Here is a 15314-nt window from a genome sequence, read left to right on the forward strand (position 1 = left end):
TCCTGTATCAGGCCGCGCTCATCTGAGCAGCCCGGAGTTGCTCAGACATTCGGGTCTTGGCTGTCCATAAGGGCCCCCCTCCCCCTTCCTGTTTTATCAACCCTCCCCGAGCCTCCATAAATATGCATGAAAAAGGCAGCACGCGTGAATCCCGACCCAATGTGTCAAGGCTTGTTTCTGTCCTTGTCGTGCTTATCCATCTCCACAGGCCACACTCACCTCTGCCACTTGGCAGCATCAGGCCATGTTTGTCCACGCGGGTCAGTATCAGCTGGGAGGTTTTTCCTCTTCACTTCTGCTGCCAGAGGACGGTCCCTGAGCTCTGGGGCGAGTGTGGCTTTCCTTGCAATGACTGGCAGAGCGAGTGCCTCTCGCAACCCCCCGATCTGCCAAACGCTGTAGCCACCCAGCTGGTCTTGAGCATCTTCCTGAAGCAGGGCAGGCGAAGGCGGGTGGATAGGAAAGCTACTTTTGCCGTGTGTGGCCACAGGCCTTGGAGGTCGAATTGCCTGGTTTGTTGTAGCACGACACCGACCTCAGGCTGCAGCTGAGTCCACACGATTCAGGCTCAGTCCTGCCAGCCAGCCGTCGGTCCGGCTGCTGACCCAGCAGTCTGGAAGAGGCAGAGAGTCATGTCCAGAATTAGGGGTAAGACAGGCCGCCTCCTTCTGGGGGCTGGTAGGAGCTCAAGTAACTCAACACCCCTCTATTTGCCCTGTGGTAGCCAGCACCTCCACTTGGACTTTGTGTTTGCATGTCCCGTGGAGAAGCTGCCAGTGGTGGAGGTAGCTTGCAAGTAGATCTCCAGGTATAAACTTGGAGGGGTTTCAGCGAGTGACAGCAAAAAGGTGTGTGTGTGTAGTGAAAGAAAGGGCTCTAGCTCTGCTGGGGCCAGAAGCCTGAATTCTTTGCTCTGTTCTCACTGGTCAAAATTCCCACTGGCTTTGGGGTTTGATCCAGGATGCAATGGCTTTTGCAGTTATATCAGGGGCTTGAGAAGTGCTAGGGAGAAAGCAGGTCCATTAATAAATGAGGAGGAGGATGAAATGAATGGGGGCAAAGGGAAGAGATGGGAAATGGAATGGTGTAAATGCCAAGGATAGGCAGAAATTATTGTGGCTGATACGGGCTGGCGGGGGATATTCAAGAGGGCTGGGATGGAATTAAGCAGGGGGAACGTATGCAGAGTAGCAGGGAGCTATTTAGGTTGGGGAATAGTCTCCTCCAGAAAAGTAGCGTGAGTCCTGTTGATTGGGCCTTTGGCCGTAGACAGGGCACCCCACTAGACAACGTGCCACAGGGAACAATCCTGCCCTGGGAGAGGTGCAGCAAGAATGAGGGGGAAACAGCTGATGTCTGTGTCCGGACGAGGGCCTGGTTCTCAGTCGCCAGGCCCCTGGCACAGTCAGTCACGCCCAGCAGAGTGGGTGTTAGTTGCAAATCAGCATGGCAGCGTTTGATAGCGGTGTAAACATAAATGACTGTGCAAGGTACAGAGCAATGGAGAATCAAGCCCAGTGCACTGAAAAGAAAAGCATCTGCTCTTGCAAATCCTGCATTCGGACCTATGGCACCCCTCTCTCTCTAATGCCCACCTCCTTGACTCTACTGGTATTTCCAGAAACTGATACCCTAGGCGCTAATATTACTATTATTACTTATATTGCAATAGCACCTGTGAGTCGCAGTCATGGACTGGGATTGCACTGTGCTAGGTGCTGTACAGACACAGAGCAAAAAAGATGGGCCCTGCCCCAAAACGCTGACAAACCCAGTCAGTGGTGGGTGGGATTGAACCTGGGACTTCAGGAGCTAAATTCATGAGCCAAACGCCACATGGTTCTTAGCCACGGCTGTAGCAGACTCATCAATCGGTATGTGCCACTAGAGGGGGACAGAGCACCACCTCAAGCAGGCATAGGTTACACTGGTCTATTACAATAACCCTTCCCTGCTCTTCCTACTACCCTTCTCCAGCCCCTCCTAAGCAGCCCGGCTCTTCGGAAACCATAGTAAACCCATATAGAAGAGCTTGATTAAATTAACAGAGAGGAGTCGACAGCTGCCTTGTGGCCCTGCAAAGTCTGTTCCAGCTCTGTCTCCCTGCCAAGAAACGTCGTCACTCTGTTGGCTTTCTCCCGAGCACTACGGCAATAATTCCCTTGCCTTTGTCAGGATGAGTGGCAGCCCTGGGAGGAGGAATACTGCTCCAGTGAGAGCTCTAGTTTCAGAGCAGGGAGTTATCCGGAGCAGGGAAAGGCTACCTGTCTAGCTGCAATCGCTAGCTATCTGCAACCGCTAGCTATAATGAGTTGTCTACGGGGACTGAACTTGGGCTATCGTGACCTAAAATCACAAACCGCGACTATTTGAGCTACAGGTGACGGTGATAGCGCTCATAAACCTTGACATATGTGGTCTCTCCAGTAGGGGAGACAGTGAGCCATGCTGTGTTAGCAGACAGTCCAGACCTACTCGCTCACCTGCCTTAAGAATTTCTAACCCAGCCATCACTGCATCTCTCTTTCCTCCTGTTTGTACTTTCCTTTGACTTGCATCACCGTTCCAGCTAGCTACTGCTCTCACGCAAGTCCTTCAAGACCCCGGCATGACCTGCTCACATGTGGTTGTGCCTTTATTTGTGCACTGCACCTTTAAATTTCTAAGCCCTCTGCGTGCCGAGACAGCAGCTGTTTTGTTCTCCAAGCTGCTGCAGCATGTTACAGAGATGCTCACACTGTGCTCTGGCCTGGAGACTTTGGTTCTTGCTGGGTGGGTTCCTTCCCATCCCGTTCTCCTCTACAGCTGACACTTGAGGGCTGAAAGTTCATGGGTGCTCTTTACATGTGGAAAAATAGGGATTTCGCTCTTTATGAATCACCTATATGGTGGGAGCCCCTAGAGGCCTCAGCCAACTTCAGGCTCCATAGTGCAAGGTGCTGTACAAATCCGACAGCCCACAGTCCCTGCCCCAGATTTCTCGAACACTGACGTCTCTTGTCTCTGCTGTCCCCTACCCCACCGCCTTTTTACACTGTGGAGCAGGCGGAAGCTTGTGCCGTGGGAGCAGGCTGGGCTTTTGGCCAGTCGAGGGCGTCAGAGGGCAAGTGAAAGAGGGGCAGGGGAGCGGCGCCAGCTTCTCTGCACTCAGCAGCATGCCTGGCTTCCCACCCTGCCATGGCTGTAGTGAGAATGTTCCGCTCACCTCAGAGCTGTGACTCAGACCTGCCGTTATTATTCAACAGGAAAAAATCAATGTTATTACCCACTATATTAACCACCACCCCCCGTCCCTGCAATCAAGGTTAAGTGGCAGGTTTCTCCGACCAGGGCACCGCTCTCCAGTTCAGTTACATACCTACAGCAGAGGGATTCTTCTTTTGAGCCGGGCACCAGCGATTTGAATGGTCTAGATGATTCTCTTTGTGCTTTAATACGATTCCAGGCAGCATTGCTAGTGCTGGATGCTGCCTTCCTTGGACACTGCCCATGTTCATTGCCCCTAGTGCTAATTGGATGCCTTTGGCTTCCGCTCTACTTATGTCAACCTGGCACGGTGTGTCCCTGCGTTCTCTGGAGACAGCCCTGGCCTGAGGCTCAGGAGATCTTGGTTCTATTCTTAGCTCTGTCACTGGCCTGCTGGGTGATCTTGGGCGGGTCACTTTGCTGCTCTGTGCCTCAGTTTCCCCATCTGTAAAATGGGGATAAAGATACTCAACTTCTTTGTAAAATGTTTTGAGATCTACTGATGAAAAGTGCTATATAAGTGTTATTATCCTGGCTCACCTGGAGAAAGGGGAGGGCACAGAAGGCTAACAGAAGTACTCACTTGACCACCACAACGCTTTTCTCTTCCAAGACCTGATGCCCTCCCACCTGTACCCCTAATTAGCTCTAGATCTTTGTTCGCCTGTCTTCTGGAGAGCAGAGTCTTTTAAGGTTGCTTGAGTAAAGTTGCCAGAGCGGGCAAAAATCACGATGTGTTAACAGGCAGAAAAGGTTGTGACGTGAATTTCATGGACTCCTTGTTATTTGTCTCTGCAGATGTTGACACACAGTCCTAGTGACCATGCAGATGAACCCTTTGTACATGGTGGACAAGAAGAGCCGAGTGGAAGGGAAGATGGGGATCAGAACAAGAACTACCAGGTGGTGAGGAACTGACTCCAGGGGAGACAGCAATGGGTTGTGCTGAAAGGTGAATTATCAAACTTCTTTTTATTAATGACTCTGGCACAAAAAGTCAGAGTGTGCTAAGGAAATTTGCTGGTGATACAAAGTTGGGAGGGATTGTCTGTAAAGAGGAGGATCAGAATATTATTTAGGAAGATCTGGATGGCCTTGAAGATGGGAGTGACAGAAATGGGATGCAATTCAATGGGACAAAGCGTAAGGGTCTGCTGAATTTCTGCTGCAAGCTCATCAGTCGGAAAGCACAGAAGAAGAGAAAGACCTGGGCGTGTGGGTCAAACCCCAGGATGACTGAGCCACCGTTGTGATGCGGTTGTGAGAAAGGCAAATGTGATGCCTCGGGTTTCTAGGAGAGAGAGTGCCATTGTACAAGGCACTGCTAAGACCTCAGCTGGAACACCGTGTCCAGTTCCGGTCACCCATGTTCAAAAAGGATGAATGTAAAGGGGAACAGGTGCAGAGAAGAACTACTAGGATGATCGGGGAACTGAGGGCTTAGGAGACAGGACTGGCAGAGCTTGGCTTGTTTAGTCCAGGGAAAAGACGGCTGAGGAGGGTATGCCGGCTCTCCCTAAATATATTGGGGGGAAATACCAGGGAGGGTGACGAGCTATTGAAGCGAAAGGAAAATGTTGCACAAGAACAAATGGGTATAAACTGCCCAGGGACAAATTCAGGCTGGAAACTAGGTTTCTAACCCTTGGGGGGTGAGGCTCTGGGCCAGCCTCCCAACAGGAGCTGTGGGGCAAACAACTTCTTCAGTTTAATGAGAGAGTTGGACCAATTTCTGAGTGGAATTGTATGTTGGGGTTGTTTGTGATGGTGGGGGGCAGGGCTCAGACGCCCTGGGGCTCACTTCCAGTTTGTATCTTACATTCCTAAAGTTCATGCTTCAGGGTTTCAGCTGGCCACCCGCAGGGGTCAAGAAGGGATATCCCCCCCTCCATTCATTCTGTTGGGGTTTTTAATCTCCGTCCTCTGAAGCACCACGGATGGCCATGCTGGAGATGGGACATTGGGTGGGTAGGCGGGTTGTGAAGTGGCACCGAGCAGTCTCTCTGATGGGTGCATGGCCGGCTGGTTCTTGCTCACATGCTCACTGATCGCCATATGTGGGGTGGGGAAGGAATGTTCCCCCAGGTCAGACGGGCAGTGACCTCGGGGCGCGGGGCGTTGCCTTTCTCTGCAGCATGGGGGTGTGAGTCACTGGCCAGGATTACCTGGGGCTATCTCACTCATTTCCCTGCCACTGTGGGGACCTTGGGCCCTGGGCCCCTCCTATCCGCTGCCTGTGGCACATCGTAGTCTAGTCTCTGGTGGGCTGTTCGGTTGCTGGGTTGAGCATGCGGGAACTGGGTGGTGTTGGTGGGCTGTGCTCTCCAGGGGGTCAGACTAGAGCATCTGGGGGTCCCTTCTGGCCTTAAACTCTGTGCCAGAGCTGAGAGAACATCCTAGGAGTCTTGACCCACGTCAACTGCTCTAACCACTAGCCATAGCCCTCAAAAAGATGAGGCAACGCTGCTGTTGTTCTCCAGGATTTTTCCTGCCTCGGACGTCAAGCTCAGAGACGCGAGACTCGGGGGAGCTCTGCTGGACCCTTTATCATTTGCAATGTTTCCATGCCAGTCTCTTCAGCAAGGCATTGACATTGCTCCTTTCCCACCTGGGGGCCAAGAACAATATTCAGCGTCTGATTAAAGCTTTATGCCCTCCCAAATCTAATACATTGTAGCAAACGTCCCTCTCTGCTGTCTGAAAATGCCCATTGTCAAGCAGGCTTTCCCATCTCCCTGGATGGCCGTCTGGCGTACGCTCCAGCACACACAATCTGTGTCCAGAGGCCATCAGGAATGCCATTGTGCTAACAACCCTGGCTTGCCTCGGTTCCTCTTCACTTAAGTTTCCCTTCCACCCGAAGGCGGCAGGATTTGGCATTCAGAATGGAGGCGAGGGGAGGGGAGAGCCACGCAGCTGTGGTAAAATGCTTCGCCAGGGCCCCATAAAAGGAATTCACATCTGTCCCGAGAAGATACTTGGAAGCACTGAGGCTGTATTGTTAGTGGAGCCTGTAATCAGCACGGTGTAGATGCCTGAATGGATTATTATTGTTATTTATTATTTTAATCTGTCCATAGTCCCCTCGTGTAGGCCTGCCACACAAAGACCAAGGAATTGAGCCTTGTCACCCTGCTGTGAGCTGGGGAATGTTAGTCCCCTATTTCACACATAGACACAGAGGCCTAATAATTTGGGGTGTCCAACTTTGGGTGTCCAGCGCCCTAAAGGGGCCTGATCTTCAGACAGTAACTGAGCCCCCGCCCTCTGAAAAGCAGCTCCCTTCAAGGGCTCCCAAGCTGGGCCCCCAACATCACTAGCCACTTCTGAAATTCTCAGCCAGAAAGATGAAGATCCTGATTCAGGGAAACATCCCTGTTCGTGGCAGCCCCGAAGCATATATAGTTACGTTCCATTGAAGTCAGTGGGTCGTAAAGCACATGCAGAGGTCTGGCCCGCAACAGGGTCTAAGAAACTCACACAAAGAATCTACCGCAGAGCCATGACTTGGTTTCCCCAGTCCCAATTCAGCGCATTAACCACAAGACCAGCCTTCCAGATGCAAAGCAGGCCCGTCACAGATCACCCATAAACGATAAGTCCCCTGCCTGGAGAACCATTGACTGCAGAGACCAGAAGCTGAGGGTGCTAAAGGACATTGGTTGTATATACGTGGTTAGACAGACAGACGGCTGGCTGGAGGGACACATTATTTATTAAAAAACAGAACTTGAGCTTGTGTCAGTCCCAGTTTGGTTAAATTTCAGAGTAAAAAAGAAAGCCCCAACCCCAGGCATTTGCTGCTGAGTGTTTTATGTTTTCAGCCTTCCTTCCATGACAGCACATTCCATTTAACACTTGAGTGAAAACGCCAGAGGGTCTGCCTTTTTTATGCTCTCTACTAAGCATTATTCTCCCCCCCCCCCCTTCCTTGGCTCTTAACCTTTCCAAGAAGTTTTTAATTAATCGCGATGAAGCAATTGCAAAACTTTTCCCTGCTGGAGGAATGAGAAGTGTTGAGAATGGAGCCTGTCACCCGGGGACAGTTCACAGGGGAGCAGGAATTAGCACCTCAAAATCTCAGGGCAGAACATTTTGGGAGAGCACTTGTAAAGACACCTCACAGGGATCTGAACCCTGCACCTTCAGCACCAATCTCTACCAGTCAAGGAGGATCTAACACACTCATTTGGGACTCACGAATACAACATTTTGGATACAAAATTCCCTGCTGTGTCACAGGCTTCTGGTGTGACCATGGGCAAGTCACGTCCTCGCTCTGTGCCTCAGTTTCCATCTGTAAAATGGAGATAATCTTTTTCTATTTAGACTTTCAGCACTGTCAGTGACTGTCACTTACTATGGTACTGTGGTACTATGTCGATACCACAACAGGGTCCTGATCTCAGCTGGGTCCTGTAGGTGCTATTATAACCCAAATAATAATGATAATCTAAAGGAGTAACCCCCTGAGTTAGCAGCAGCAGTAGGCTGTTACTCTCTACAAGCCATGACATATGCTCTGCCAGCGTGTTACATACACCCGCAGCCAGGCAGTATTTCTGTAACAGGATTGTACTGATCACAATGAAAGTGTGTTTCTGCCTTTTACTATAGACTTCAAGCCACTAAACATGTTCATTTCGATGCAAGCTGCAGCCTGCTCTGTCTCCATCAGCATCTTGCTGCTAAACCTATCAACAAAGGTGATGTGCTAGGTTAGTCAAGCATGTTCCTCCTGTTACTATTATGTATTAATTTACATAGCACCAATCACAGGCAGCTTCGTGCTTCCAAAGATACAAGCAGGATTTGTGGAGGCTTCGAGGCAGGTTGGATCCTTTCGGTGCTCCACAGGTGCCATAGCTGTGTGTGCTGTCACCTCAACAGGAACAATGGCCTCGCATGGTCACTCACAGTAATACTGGCCCAGGTACGGTGGGTGGCGCTCTCCACTTTGAGTCCTTGCGGAACTGATGATATAACGTGGTTTTCAGCAGCTGCAGCCAGTGAGTCCCAAATCCAAAGTTCTGACCCCTTAAAGGTGATTAAAACCATCCCACAGCACTTTTAGCAAGAGTAGAAGGGTCCTGGCAACTCAGACACCATTTCCGTCCCCAGATCTGAAGAAGAGCTCCGTGTAGCTCGCAAGCTAGTGCCTGCCACCAACAGAAGATTGCCCAAGAACAGAGGTTCCCTCACCTGCCTTCAATACCCACTTCAGTTGGATACAGGGGTCTGTTTCACTTCCTGTCCTAAACTGTTGCCAAGCGCTCAAACAAAAGCTGCCAAGCTCCATCCCAGAGTTGTCAGCATGGGAGTGCTGATGACCTGCTGTTAAAAGCTGGCAAAATGCTTTGGGATCCTTCCGCAGGAAACGCACTGTACAAATGTAAATTCATTATCAGTCATTTTGAAAGGAAAAAATAGCCTGGAAAAGATGAGCACGAACCCCCCGTTTTTCGGTGCCATCCTTCTTTGCCCCATTGGGAATGGGCAGAAATTACAGCAGTATTTGAATGGATAAGGTCCTGTAGGGGGACATGTGACCACAACCATCTTCAGCAAGACATCAGGGACTGAACCAGGGACTCCAGAGCAAAAGTCAGACTCTAGCTGGAGGGTACAACAGACTCACTTTCTCTGTGTGTCGGGCACAGAGCAGGGCCTGTCCCACACACTCAGCTGGGGGTTGCAGAAATGCTGTATAATGCTACAGAGACGTGTGACCATGAACATCAATCCCAATCCTGCAATCTTGACTCTGGCAAAACTCCCTCGGATCTCAATGGACTTGGCCCCTGAGCTCTGATTCATTTCAAACAGGAAAAAATAACTGTGTCGCAAACGCTCAGAGAGAGAGGAAAAGCGCCAGCCCAGGCTCATCCCAAAGGTTTAGAGACATCAGCAGATTGGATCTGGGGTTGGGATTTTCTCCCAAAAGCGGAGCTCAGCTCTGTCTGCTGGCAACCTGCAATACCTGAGCATCTCATGTACGTTCACGAATTCACCCTCCCGACCTGCCCTGGGAGGCAGGTCAATATTCTGACTTGCTGTACGCAGATGAAGAAACTGAAACTCCAATGTCCCAATTTAGCAAAGCACTTAAGCACACGCTTAAGAGCATTCCTCTTGAGCAAAGCACTTACATATGTACTTAACTTTAAGCATGTGAGTTGTCTCATCAAAGTCAATGGAATACTCATGCTAAAAGTTAAGCGTACGCTCTGCTGCATTGATACCAGAGCCTAGAGTGGTTAGCCCGAGGTCATACAGGACAATTGTAGCAGGACTAGGAACTGGACTCCCATCTCAGTCCCAGACTAGTGGCTTCCTTTCAGGGTCCTCCTTCATCCCTCCTGGCTATACCAAAAAGTAGGAGACCATTTTTCACGTGCACCGTATAAATCTGATCCAGAGAAGCACTTTTAAAGTGAAGATCTGATGGAGGAATAAATTCCCAGAGAAGCAGAAAGCAAAATGTCATCAGACTCCACAAAGAAAGGAGAGATCTGCTGACAATGAGGTTTGCAGAGCACCAAAATCAACTATATTTTGTGCAACAGCCAAGACGTCGAAAGCAAGTCCCGGCTACAGGGCTAGTGCTGATGGAAAGCTGAGAAGCTGGTGTGATCTATCAGAAGGGAAGAAAGGGCTCGCACAGCATGTATGCACCCGTAGCGTAGCCCGAACTAGAACACAGAGCTGATTGGAAAGTGGTTTCTTGGGGGTTTTTTTTCCTCCCTGGAAATTTGGACATAAAGTGTAGGGGTGGAGGAGGAGGGGGAATTGTTGAAAATTTCAGCAGAAAATTCCAGCTTTTCATAGAAAACTCAAACACCCCAACCCTGCAGCATTTTCAGACAAAAGCTGAAAAGTTTCAGGCGAGAGCTTTTTGTTTTTCTGTCCAAAAGTCGACGTTTTTCACCGAGCGCAGACACTTTCTGTGGAAAATTTCATTTAGAGAGTCAGAAGGCCCCAGGACAGGGTCCTGTGCCATTGATTTAATTGTGGGGCCAGCTCAGGCCCCATATGCCATCCTCACCCTCTGAGCCATTAAGTCCCTCGGTCCTGGGGGGGACATGGAAATCCTGGGAGCGGCTCTGTCCAGATCCCAGTGGCCCCATCAAGGGGTTCACAACAGCTCAAATAAGAAACCTCAGGATTTCACTGTCTGCTTAGCAGAGCTCTTCCTGCTCTGCCTTTTCTCTGCACTAACCCCCTTTCCACACCCTCTGTGCATCTGCTTTCACATTAGGCCTCTCAGCTGGTGCAGCTTCAGCTCCAGCCCATTGCTCGGTGGCTATTAACCCCAGTACTCCTGGGAACCAAACCCGCCGAGGTTCAGCCCCCTCGCTAGTTAGCACCCGTTGTAGGGATGCATTGGGCAGGCTCTTTTGGCCATGCTTTGCCCTCGCATGGGGGCTCCCACTAGCCCCAGCACTGCTGAGCCTCGCTGATCCGGCCTGAACAGTGTTTGCAGCTTGGAGTGGATCGTGCAGCCAAGAAAATCCTGTGTTTAAGCTGCTTATCTGACACCTGCTCTGTGGATATGATAGGAGGGATCAGTGTGGCTCCCCTTTGGTCTGTGGGCTCAGTGCCATTCTGGATAGCCAAGCACTGTCCCTTCTCCAGAGCCGCCTCCTGTCCCAGTGACGGCCCATCTCCTGGCACATACACAGATACAAAGCCGCAGCAGCAGCCCCATCTACCGACGAGTCCACTGACTCTCGGTTCATTTCAGGACCCCTCCCCTTCCTGCCTCTAAAACACTCTGTGGACTCACCCCACTTGCCCCAGGACTTGCCTTGCTCAGCTCCCCGGGGGCACCTCTCTCCCTTCACTTTATCTCAGCATTGCCAGCACGAGAGCCTTCTCCTCGGCAGCTCCCGTCACCTTGAACGCGACTGGATGTTGGCAGCTCTGCATCTCAGTCCAATTCCCGAGTCCCTTGCTTGTGCCTTTTAATTCTCCTCTTGCTCAGCCGCTCGTTATCGCTGTCCCGCTGACGAATCGAGCCCTTTTCTGTTGCCCCGGACTGGCTAAAATGTGGCCCAAAGGCAAGAAGTTAACAAAAAATCACTCCCACCTCCTGTAGGCTGCTGAACGTATTGGCAAACGGGTAAGACGACAAGGTACGTTGGGGTATATGGTGCATTGATCATAGAGCTGCCTAGAGAGAAATACGCAACCAAGTCAAATCAAAAAGCACCTATAACTGCTCGCGCTCTCCCTCTCTCTTCTGAGGGCTGGATGGTGCTCAAAGACGTGGCTTATCCTGCCTTTTGGCTAATACCTCACTGCTCTGTAAAGATTATTTCACTCTGCAAAGCGCTATGGGGGACACCCGATAGGAAAGACTGTACAGCCCAGGCTTATGCAGCTGAGTACTTTGAACTCAATTCATATGTGTGGCTTCGCAGCCTCAGGCCCTTGGGGCCCAATCCTGGTGTTTATGACTTCTTTGTATTTCAGTAGCACCACGAGTCCCGAGCTGAGATCTCACACACACACACACACACACACACACACACAGTCCCAAACTGAAATCACACGCACGCATGCACACACACACAGAGTGAGAGACAGCCCCTGCCCTGGAAGCTTGCAATCTAAGCAAGAAACTCTTCGGAGCAGAGACCACCTGTTTGATTTGTGTTTGTCCAGCATCTAGCACAGTGGGGTCCTGGTGCAGGGTTCCGGCTCCTAGGACCAGTAGTACTCAGGAGGGTGTGTTCTCTCCATGGTCCAGGTGCGGAACTGAAGCTCAGAAAGCCTTGAGTGACTTGCTCAAGGTTCCAGAGGGTGCAATCCCACTCTTGCCTAATGCTTTTCATCCATAGTCACCAAAGCACTTTACATCATTATCCCCATTTTATAGATAGGGAAACTGAGGCACAGACAGGTGACACAACTTGCATTGAGACCAGTGGCACAGGTAGGAACAGAGTCCCTGTCTCTTGTGCTGGTCATTAATGCACAGCCTCCTTTCAGGTGATTGAATCCACATCTCTTGTGTCCTAGTGCACCACTTTAATCACCAGCCTTTCTTTCTTCTTAGCCTGGCTGCTACGGGACTCAGAGACAAAGATTCCCGTTGGCTGCAAGGGGAGCATCCAGGAGCTCTGTTGCGGCATTGTGTGGTACTGCTCATTGCAATGGGTGCGGAGCTGCTAAGGAGTTCTGCGTCACATCAACCAGTTCCCTTTTGATCCTATCACCTCAATGATCTCCACTGACTAGCGGGGGTTTATTTTCTGCCTGTTGGGTGAGTTCCTAATGACACTTTTGAAAAATTCGCATTAATTTGTCTTTCCTATCAATTGATTTTCCCGTTAAAGCTGCTCTCTGCCTGTCCTTGATCTATCCCCTGCAGGAAAATCTCTGTAAAAGAAATGGATACCCCATTGCTTAAGAGAGTAAAATTTACTGAAGACTTCTACGCGTCAGTCCCCAAAGGGGTGCAAGGAAATGATTTGTTCAATTAATTATAAATGTTTTAATTTCAATGGCTAATGTAGAAGATAGATATAAAACAGCAAACTACTGAAGTGTTTTATGGGTCCTTAAAGACCACTAAACACTTGTTCCGATTCTGCTAAGATCACCCAAATGACTTTTGTTTCTGCAGTTGGGAGTGGGTGGGAGGGGAGAGAAATTTCCCATTGTATTTTAAATACATCCAAGCAAGTCGTGATAAACGTTGAGTGATTCATTACTCTGGAGCCGGAAGTTTCCTTCAAAAGACCGAGAGGTCCCTGGTGCAATGGAGGGGTGCAAAATGGAGGAGGGAGCGAAGAGAATTTTGCGAGATGAGTTTCAGTGCATTTGGTGTGGAACCAGCACAATGCTTGATACGTCACTTATGTCCCATCCACACTCGTTTAGTTCTAAGGGCCTTGAGCCTGAAAGGTATTTACACACCTGACTCCCACTGAGTAAAGATACCTTTGAGGACCTGCGCCAAAATGCCACACATTGCATGCAGATTTGAAACCAGATCCTCAGCTGGTGCAAATCAGTGAAGCCCTATATATTTCAATGGAGCTACACTGACTTACACCAGCCGAGTTCTGGCCCTTGAGGTCCCCCTCACTTGTCACAATTTATTTTCATCAGAACAACTGAATCATGAAACGAAGTACTAGAAAGAGCTATTCCCAATAAAGGAAGGAATCCCTCAGTGTCTGAAGTTTCCTGAATTAATCATTTTGTGCATGTCCCTGTAACAGGACACTGGCCCTTTAAAGACAGCTAGAGGTTGTGCACAGCCCCGCATCCTGGCTCATCATGGCACAAGGGAACTGTGGGAACTGTAGTTTCCAGAGAGACCCTGGGGATTGTAGGCTGCAGCAAGGCATGCTGGGAAGGCATGCCAGGGATATAAGGAGCAGACTGGGCAGGAGAAGGGCAGTTGAAGTTGGAAGAAGTGGTGGTGTGAGGTCCTAGTGTCTGCATAAAGCTGGCTGTGGCTGTCTGAACAAAGGGTTGGTGGAGGAGCCCTGGGAAGAGAGGGGAGCGGAAGAAACCCTAGCAAGGTAAGTGGTTCAGTAAAGCCCCTGTGGGGTGCTGCAGAAAGGGGTGAATCTATAGGCTTGTTGTGGAGGTGGAAGGACATGAGCTGGGACAAAACAAGCAGAAGCCTGGTGTGTGCCCCCACTCTTACTTAGGGACCTCTGACAGGACCTAAGGGGGTGCGGGGGGAAGTCCTTCCTTCCCTCTCTGTGTCAAGGGAGCAGGCTAGGGCAACCTTGAGCAAGACCAGTGTAGTCCTGGGATGGCAAAGGACTGTCTGCTGATCTTTTCCATTAGTGGTGGATCTACTGGGTCCAGGGGCTGCTGATTGTCTAGGGTCTTGTAGCGGTTTGGTGCCTCTGCTCCCAATTGGGAGCAGGGAACGTGGTTAAAAATGAAACCTGTATAAAGTGGGGTGTGGGAAGGGGGAATGAACTGAACTCCCCCAAAGGTTTATTTTGAGTTCTGAGTAGATGCACTGTGTTCAGCCCACTTCCATAGCAGCCTCAGGGGAAATATCCAGCACTGTGGTTTGCGCGTGTGTGATGCCAAAGGTTAGAAGCACTGTTCTGCCTTTGGGGTACAGATAGCCAGTGGCAGATTCATTCTCATGATACAGTGTCTGTAACTGGCTGCTGGAGTGATCTGTTAGGGGGGTGGCCTGGAATTACCTCGAGCTCTGCTCCTGCAGTTTAATGCAGGTGAGTTAATCTCTTCTGAGAAACCCAGTGGTTGTTTCCTTTTTGTTGCTCCCATGATTCCCTTGCTCTAAACACAACGCCCCTCGCAGTGGCTACCACTGCTAGACACTTCATCCTAGCTTTTAATCCTGTCTGGTCTTTGAAACAGCATTTGGAGCTCATGCAAATTCCATTATCTCTTCCTTTCATCCCTCTTTCTCTTTTTCCCCCTCCCCATGTGCTGTCCCTGTCTATATCCTGCAAGATGATACTTCCCATTAGTGTGGCTGCTGCTGCTAATCCTCCTCTGTCTTTTACATCTTAATGGTAAAAGGGAAGAAAAAATAGACTGGAAAAAGTAAGTTGGCTGCATAATAAACCTATTGACTGGCGGGGGGGGGGGAGGGAAATGCCCTTATTTCCAATTGCCCAGCCCTGAGCAGTGCTCTCCTGGAGTTCTCAGTTTATTGGTTACTAAAGCTTTGGCGTGATTATCTCCGTTAAATGTGCTTTTTTTTTTTCCCCCCCCTCCAGTTGAGTCTCATTTGCTTCTATCTTAACCTGTCCTCTCCCAAGCCAAATAAAAACAATTAGAGGCACAAAAGTCCTCTCTCCAGGATCAGATGTATGGAAAGGGTGCGGGTTTCAATACTCCAGGAGCTTTGCACTCTGTAAGAGGGCCATGAGCTCTGGTGTCCTGGAAAATTTCCAAATGAGGCAGCTGCCTTGGGTCTGTGTCCACTACTGCTTCATTTGAATGCAGTGGGCCTTATTTGGCGGTCACGCTGGTGTAAATCAGTGGTGATTCCATTGAACCCAGTACACTGACATTGATTGGGTGCAATAAAAGAAACGGAGGGGGAATTGTACCAA

General features: G+C 50.0%; 1 protein-coding gene across 9 annotated transcripts in view; it reads left to right on the forward strand.

Annotated features, from left to right (window-relative positions):
- The first annotated feature begins 13665 nt into the window (after window positions 1-13665).
- LOC120389229 (gap junction beta-4 protein-like) overlaps window positions 13666-15314 on the forward strand; it is a 94244-nt gene continuing 92595 nt past the window's right edge. For 4 of the 9 annotated variants that reach the window (XR_005590828.1, XR_005590827.1, XR_005590825.1 and 1 more), the window contains exons 1-2: window positions 13676-13784; window positions 14707-14799. The gene's annotated coding sequence lies outside the window, so the exon portion shown is untranslated. Of the gene's footprint in view, window positions 13785-14706; window positions 14800-15314 lie in introns of all 9 variants that reach the window. The other 5 variants (XR_005590832.1, XR_005590829.1, XM_039511622.1 and 2 more) reach the window with 3 other exon arrangements.

The sequence above is a fragment of the Mauremys reevesii genome, linkage group 23 (assembly GCF_016161935.1).
Source record: "Mauremys reevesii isolate NIE-2019 linkage group 23, ASM1616193v1, whole genome shotgun sequence".
NCBI lineage: Eukaryota > Metazoa > Chordata > Testudines > Geoemydidae > Mauremys > Mauremys reevesii.